Below are 8,920 nucleotides of genomic sequence, written 5' to 3'. Positions count from 1 at the left end.
TGATGCTAACAATCCATATGATGTTTATCTTTTGTAAGAGGGTATATTGGGTGAAAGTGATTTTTAATACTCCTGAGGCTGTCTTGGGAGCAGTGACATATATATATATATATATATATATATATATATATATATATATATATATATATATATATAGAAGCGGGAAAGGAAAGGGGCACAAATCTTCATTGACCAGCAGCACCAGGGCAGTGACAAAATGCTGATCCCACAGCAGAGCAGCTAGCTGTCTCTAGACAGTACTTTTGCCACAGAGTACACAGAATAAGAGTGCTTTTTAAAATGTTGTTTTCAGTGGAATGAAAAGTGATGTTTATTCTTGTACATTTCAGGATGCTTCATATTAAACAAATAGTCTCATCACAAAGATCACTGTTAAAATGTGAGAGCTCATATCAGCCTGATTATGAGATGATAAACATTGTTTAAAAGTTACTTTTCAACATAAATGATCTTGCATATTTGACACATTTTTGTACAGAAAAAGATAGAGTCATAGACCCATGCCTTTATAACACAATGCCCTGTAAACTCATAATTACTTTTGCAAAATAATGTTCTGAGGGTGCTAATGCTTTTGAGTGATATAGGGTTATTCACAAAGTGAACACATGAAAGACAGCATTTGCAGAATTTCAGAAAGGATTATTCTCTGAGTGATGATGGACCCTAAAGACTCTTATGCCTTTACTCAATCAGTCACATGTGGACCTTCTAAGATGTGTTTCCAAGTACAGTGCATTATTCTGTTGCATATTCTATTATTTCTTTAAATATTAACAATGCTAAAAGAGGAATATAAATGGATTGCTCTTTATGTTGCTCTCATGTCTCTGAGGTCCTAGTCATTTCTCTGTTCTTTTAATATCTTAAAACTTGTTGAACACAACTTCAAAACAGAAACAATACCAACTAAAACAAATGATTCTGTTTATTTAGAGTAGTTCTTCTCAAGTGGGGTGATTCCTCTCCACACCCCCAAAGACCCTTCGCAATGTCTGGAGACAGTTTTTTGATTATCACAGTGGTCAGGGTTGTTACTAGAATCTAGAAGGTGGAATCCAGGAGGCTGACAAATAACTAAAAAGCACAGGACAGGCCCCACAGCAGAGGATGATCTAGTCTGAAATTTCTATATTGCTGACCAACTAACTGTTGACAAAAGAATTTAAAAACTAGTCAAGTACAGTAAAGCAACCTGTAACCCCAGCAACTTGGGAGGCTAAAACAGAAGGACTGCAAGTTTAAGGCCAGTCTCAGCAACTCAGTGAGAATCCAAGCAATTTAGCAAGATCCTGTCTCAAAATAAAAAATAAAAAGGGATAGGGATGTGTCTCAATGGTTAAGCCACTCTGGGTTCAAGTACAAATAAAGAAATAAATAAGAAGAATTTAAAAAACTGAACTTAATGAAAATTGTTGATTTCATTTTCTCACCCATTCCCAGGACAATTATTTATTCTTTTTGAAACAACAGAAATCCTGTTGATGCTGCCTGTCTTAATGTGAATTCCTGCACCCAATTCTCACCCCAGCTGCCACAGGATTCTTCTTTGTCCCTCCACTAGTAGACTGTTCACCTAGTGATTTCTTTCCTATGCAATTGAGACCAAAGTGTTTAAGGGGTCAGCAGGTAAGTTTTTGGGATTGGCTGCAGATGCAGTATTTCTTCATCTGCAAGGTCACCTGGGATTTGGGCAATGCAGGAGATGCAGCGGAATTTCACGAGGTTACCTCTCTTCCACCTAAGGTATGGGAAAAATGATCTACGAACTGGGACAGAGAATGAAAAGGACAAAAACTACACTTTAATATTCACTTTATGGCTTTAATCCCACTAAGTTATGCACCATAATAATTATTATATGGAGAAATGAGAGGTAGTTTCCAGTTTGTTTCTGAACTCTATTGGTTCTGTCTCAATAGAGGAAAGCATATTTTATGGACTGTAATAACAAAATGGCAGTCACTTTAAGAACTAAAATATGATTTCAGCTCTTGGCTCAAAGAGTAGGTAAATGTGCCATTTTACGTTGGCTGACACCTCTGTGCAGAGTTCCAGAACAGTACCATTCGGTCACAGCTTTGGCAGATTGCTATCACCCAGAGACCTTTTTATAAGACCGAAGCTGAGCAGTGCAATGTGAAACCTACCACATTATTGGATCACGTAGATGTACCCAGTGGTCTGCAGCATTATGAGGTAAAACCTACTTCCAAGTTTAAATTGCTGCCACCCTGAGATGAATGGAAAAACACCAACTAGCTTCTTCCAAGCTGAGAATGACCTGTCCTTAGTGCAGAAGAAAAAAAAAAAGAATCCACATAAAGTATTGTTGGATCCCTAAGCAGGTTATCAAAAAGAGATTTTTCCATATAAGAAATACAGGAAGCAAATTAATATCAGGAGCACCGTATATACTTATGGATATCATCCTTCTGGAAAATGATATTCATTGCAGAAGTGAATGGCTAAAGTGGGAAGTAAGTCAATGGGTACGATATGCTATTACTTGGGAGAAATTTTTTGCTCTATTTCAAAGGTTCTGGGAGCCCAGATTTTATGCTTCTACCACCATTGAATAAAAGATGAAAATATTTAGCTCTCATATGAGTTAAGTAGCTGATGTGAGTTAGTATTTTATTTAAAATACTACACCTTATTTTTTTAGAGGAATTGAAAGATTTTTTTCCCATTACCTTATTTTTATGGTCTATGTTGATACTGGGTACAAAACCAACATATAAGCATATTCTCTTCTGATAATCTTAATATAAATTCTTAATACAAGTGAAAAGCAGCTAGAAAATACTAATGAGTGATCATGTTGCAAAACAAATCATTCGAACCATTTTTTTTTAATGTTTTACTCTTAAACAATGTATACACATCATTTCAACATCACTTAACAACTCAGATAAAACAGAAACATCATTCCATTTGTCTCTTTTTTTGTTATAAAATATGATAACAGTGTTAGACAGTACTATATGATGGAATTTTTTTCAAACCATTTCTAGAAAACAAAGAGAACCATTCCCTTAACTATAGATATTTCTAAGATGAACGATAATTCTCTAAAATTGTATTTTCTACCAAAACTATATTTGCCTCTACATCTGAAGACTTGAAATTCTACTTGTCACCACATTGATTGCCCTTATTAATTTATTAAAAACTTCTTATTAAGTGCTCCTTAGACTTAAGATATTCTATCAGAAAAACAATCATATAATGGTATCTCCTTCACCTCTTTTTAGCTTGAGATTATAGCAGCTACAAGAGAAGAAACTTTTAAAAGGTTATTAGTGAGAGGAAAATAAGAAGGTTTGTGAAGGTCATGCTGGTAATGACAAATCATCTGCAGTCCCTAACTCTGTCCTTTCAAGCAAACCCAGTATACAAAAGAAAGAAACATGAAGCAATTTTATTTATTTATTTCTGCCCAAACATTATTAATATTTGAAATATCATAACACTAAAATGCAATTAGGAACAATTTTAAGTAGCAGTAACCACACATATTTGAAACATATGATTTTAGTTATAATCCACTGCAAATGTTATGAACAGTTCATACTTCTGTACAGAAGCTAAAATATCTGAATAAAATCAAGGGAGAAAGCTAAAAGTAGAGAATAAAACATAAGATAAAAGCAAAGAAAAATGGGATAAATAATAATGCCACATATGAAGTAAGAATTGATTTTGTCCAATTTTTAAGATCACTATTACTGTTGTTATTGTTGATATTATTATTACATTATTATTATCATTACTATTATTATGTTGCTGGAAGTTGAACCCAGCTGTTCACATATGCTGAACATTCACTCTACAACTGAGCTAAGTACCTAGGCCCCCAAGTGTATGATTCTTATTTAAACATTCTACTAGTAAACCTAACAATCTGAAAACTACTATCAATCTGCAAAAATCACGAAAATGAAACTCTATAAACATAGAAAAGCCGCATGTGAGATCTCATTCAAATAGCTTCCATCTCACCTCCATGAAGAGATGAACCTGGGATCTGGGATCTGTCTTTACCACCTTCAAGGCCTTAAGTGACTCAACTGAGTTCAAGTTGAATATTTTTTCCTACAAAATGGGATCTGATATTCAAGAATCACATAAAAGATAGGGAATAAGGGAAAGAACAATTTACTGATGCTTGGGGCAAAGTAGTGATGAAAAGTTTGATGTATTGGGTGTCTGAGAATATTTCTCTGGTTTTAATCGCAAGCTGACATTAATTTGAAATGTAAAAGGTAGGATTTTTAAATAAGTGCTCTAGGCATTGGTATCCTAACTTGAGTAATTGTTGATACTTTTCAGGTTTGGGAGTTTGATGTGTGGTTGAATGGAAATTCACTGACTTGAAACTGGATTACAATGATCATCAGGGGAGGCCCCCTCTGCCATTATATGAATGAGCCAAACACTAGAAAATAACTCCAGTACATTTGTTTATAATGGTTTGTGGCATTTGAAACAAGATTATTCAGATTATCTGTGATATCTTAACAATGATCTGGTTCCCAAGTTGCTAATAATTCATACGATTAAAAATAAAACTTGTCTTTTGTGCAGAAATAAATAACATGTAAGTTTGTTTTAGTTTTTTAACTCTGAGATGAATAAGTTAATAATTAATTCTAAACAAAACTTTGTTTTGTTTCTTAGTAATATACTGAATTTCCTGAATGTGTTAAATAGACTTTACTACACATTACTAAGGATTGAGATGAGAAAACATGAACATTTACCTGATTGGAAAATTTGCATACTTCAAACAAAAACAGTGCAGAAGCAAAGATTTTTCCAAAGGAAAATAATGACTATCAGGTTGTAACTAACCCAGGCATAAATCCAGTCTTGAACTCCAATTTTGGGCAAGTACTCTTGACTAATAACTGATCCCACATCAATGGTCCTCAAACTGGCTCATTATAAGAAACCCCTGGGGCCTTCCCAGATCTACCAGGTAATTATACCTGGGAAACATTCTAAATTTTATTTTTTTTTAATACCAGATTAAACTCAGTGGTATTTAACCACTAAGCCACATCTTTAGCCCTTTTTTTGTACTTTTTTTTTTTTTTGAGACAGGATCATACTAAGTTGCTTAGGCCCTCACTAAGTTGCTGAGGCTGGCTTTGAACTCACCATCCTCCTGCCTCAGCCTCCCAAGGCACTGGGATTGCAGGTGTATGACACTGTACTTGGCCACAATCTGAATTTTTTAATGAAGGTTTTAATTATCCATTAGGCTGGGGGACGACTGGTATAATTGATTCACAGGGTGTAAAGGAAAATTTTTTATAATTTACTCCAAAATTCACTGGGTCAATCTGAAGCCAGAATTAGACAGGCAGTCAGTATAGATTGGTAAAAGGAGTCAGGTCTGATCAAGGAGACCAATCTGAGGGAGTCCCTGGAAGCTGGAGAGGGATTGAAATGCTAATCCCTTCAGAGCCATTCCTCTGTCCTTATGTAGATAACCTACCCCTTCTCCAACCTGTTGCTAAGGTAACTTGTCCCAGGGATTGTCTCTCCCTACTTGGACTTGTTAATTATACCCCCTTCCTGCCCAGATCATGCCAACTTGGCCCCTCCAGCCCATCTGCTTCTCACCTTTTGGCCATCCCCCTGAGCATCTCCCAGGCCTAGTCACATATGCAGGAAGGAGATTGATAAGGGAAAGAGAGCCGGAGAACAAAGGAAGTCTAAGACTTATAAAAAAAAAAAGGCAGAACACCCTCCCTTCTTGGGATACCACCATACCAGCTATAGGCCCCATCATTTTTCTTTATGGCCAAGTAATACTCACTTGCATATATATATATATATATATATATATATATATATATATATATATATATATATATATACCACATTTTCTTTATCCATTCATCTACTGAAGGGCATCTAGGTTGGTTCTATAGCTTAGCTATTGTGAGTTGAACTGCTACAAACATTGATGTGGCTGTGTCACTACAGTAAGATCAGTATGCTTTGGGTATAAATTGAGGAGTGATAACTGGGTCAAATGGTGGTTCCATTCCAAGTTTTCTGCAGAATCTTTATACTGCTTTCCAGAATCGTTGCACCAAATTTCGGAACCACCAGTAATATATGAGTAAACCTTTCCCCCAAAATCCATGCTAACATTTATTGTTACTTATATTCTTGATAATTGCCATTCTGACTGGAGTGACATAAAAATCTGTATAATTTTAATTTGTGTTTCTCTAATTGCTAGAGATATTGATCATTTTTTTTCATATACTTGTTGACCATTCATGTTTCTTATGTGAAGTGCCCGCTCAGTTCCTTTGCTCATTTATTAATTGTGGATTGTGAGTGTGTGTGTGTGTGTGTTTTAGTTAAATGTTTTGTTTTGTTTTTTAATACATCCCATAGATAAGTGTTCTGACATGCAGATGGCAAAGATGAAGACCAATGGAACAGAATAGAAGACACAGAGACAAACCCATGTAAATACAGTGATCTTATACTAGAAAAAGGGGCCACAAACATACTTTGGAGAAAAAATTTCCTCTTCAACAAATGGTGCAGGGAAAACTGGAAATCCATATATAGTAGAATGAGATTGAACCCCTATCTCTCGCTCTACATAAAACTCAACTCAAGGTAGATCAAGAACCTAGGAATTAGACCAGAGACCCTGTGCTTACTAGAAGAAAATGTAGGCCAAATTTTCCATCATGTTGGCTTAGGAGCCAAATTCCTTAGCAAGACTTCTAAAGCACAAAAAATAAAATCAAGAATGAATAAATGGGATAGTATCAAATTTAAAATCTTCTTCACAGCAAAGGAAAGAATCAAGAGCATGAAAAGAGAGCCTACAGAATGGGAGAAAACATTCGCTACCTGCACTTTGGGTGACTTGGTTTGTTTGCTTTGGCACCCCATGAACTTTGACAACAAATAAAATGCTAAATCTTTCATTTTTGTTTTATGCCTGATTTGTTAATATCAGAATTAGTCAAACCGATAACAATTGTTCCACATTCAAGGTGACTTTGAGAGGAATTCTTTCAATAAACATTTATTAAGAGAGTATTTGTGCCAGAACCTGATTTGTCTGATAAGGTGAAACTCTTTTTTATTAGTTTAGCATCCATTAAAGGCATTACAAATCATTTATTGATTTTTTTATGGACATATAAGAAGTATCAAGCCCCAAAATACACAAGAAATGTGATCATTCAATTATTGAGTATAAAATCCCAGTAATGCATGGCTGGCTGTTCCCTCCGACTTCTGCTGAGTTCAAAGTCATTTATCGTTCTGCAGTAATGTTCAAGGTATTGGTTAAGGGTCAGAAGTTCAAGTGAGAACTCTGCCTCCTGTTTGCTCGTGAGGTAAAGTGAAAATATCAATAGCCTAAATAGCTGGTATCTGTGTGCATCTCTTCAGGACAACACAAACTATGCATTGACCTAAAAATAAATAAAAGGGAACATCTGCAAATAGAAATAGGAAAAATATTAAATTTATACGTGAAATTTATAAATTTCACATTGTATAATTGTAGAAAATCTAAGAACAACATTTTATTCAGACATTCTTTTTAAAGGTATCATTGAGTTTTGTCAGAACTGATGGCCACATTTTAGAACTTAACTTGCACATTTACATATATATTGAGGTCAACCCCTCTGCTATGCCTGTATCCTATTGATGAAACCAGCTTTTAATAATGATTTTGTATTACCTTGGTAAGTAATTATTCCTGATGGAGATTCAATTTGACTAAACCCATTTTAATTGTACAGTTATTGTTCTATAACACGATTCAAGTGTTGATGGATATAATTTATAAGGTCTAACTATATTTTACCCAGATTTAACATTTTTACGATTTTTAAATGTCTACTAAAGAAAAGAAGAAAAGGCATTCTTAGTTTCTCGTACTGACTTCATTTTTTTGAATGTTTTTGTAGCTCAAAAATATCCCACTGTTTGTACTATCACTGAGCTAGGTTTGGATAGAAATGCAAGTAAAATTCACATTTCTGTTAGGGATACCCCTGTCTACAACTATAAATCCATGGTGGGTTGAAGCCCAAAACCCTCCCCAAAGATCGTGCAGATTCTCAAGGGGTTATGTGCCAAGAGTGCATATGACATCCCTTCCCCTCTTCCCCCCCCATGTGGACATCCTCTAGGCCATGTCACATTGCTCTAGACAAGACTTAACAGCACTCATTCCAAAATCAACACCAAAACCTTCATGTTATTTAATTTGAAAACCTGAAACAAAAATATGTGCAGTAATATAAAATATTGGTGAATATAGAAGAAAAAAATTCCCAAAGACATAAGGAGGAAGAGACACAGACATAGTTTACTCTTATCTGAGTGCCCCTATTTCTCTCAGGGAATCTCTTTCTCCTTCCATAACATCTCTGTGTTTTCAGCAGAACTAATCCCTTCCCTGGGGTGGAGGACTTCACAGCAGGGACCAGAGGAATGATGTGCATGTGGGCTACTCAGGTTTCATGGCCTGGATAGACTCTTTGCTTCTGAATTTCAACTGAGAATCTTATAAACGTGAAGAAAAGAAACCATAGTAGAGTCAGGAAATGCACCGTGCTTACCTCTTAGTCAAGCCACTCTGCCCCTGTGGCTTTGTAATCTGTGATGCAGTCTGTTTCTGTTGTCCTCTGTCAGCTCATCTGGCCACTTGCACCTGACCCAGTCCTGATACAAACACGGAAGATGTTATTAACTCTGAGCCATTGTCCCTTATACAGAATTAATATGGAAATGTCTTTGAAGAATTCACAGCAGGGAGAAATTCTTCTTTCATGTTGAGCTTCTTTTCCCTTAATTGAGGTAACTAGAACAAGAAAATGCACCATATTTCACT

The sequence above is a fragment of the Marmota flaviventris genome, chromosome 2 (genome assembly GCF_047511675.1).
Source record: "Marmota flaviventris isolate mMarFla1 chromosome 2, mMarFla1.hap1, whole genome shotgun sequence".
NCBI classification, from domain to species: domain Eukaryota; kingdom Metazoa; phylum Chordata; class Mammalia; order Rodentia; family Sciuridae; genus Marmota; species Marmota flaviventris.
Note: the sequence above shows the minus strand (reverse complement) of the source record.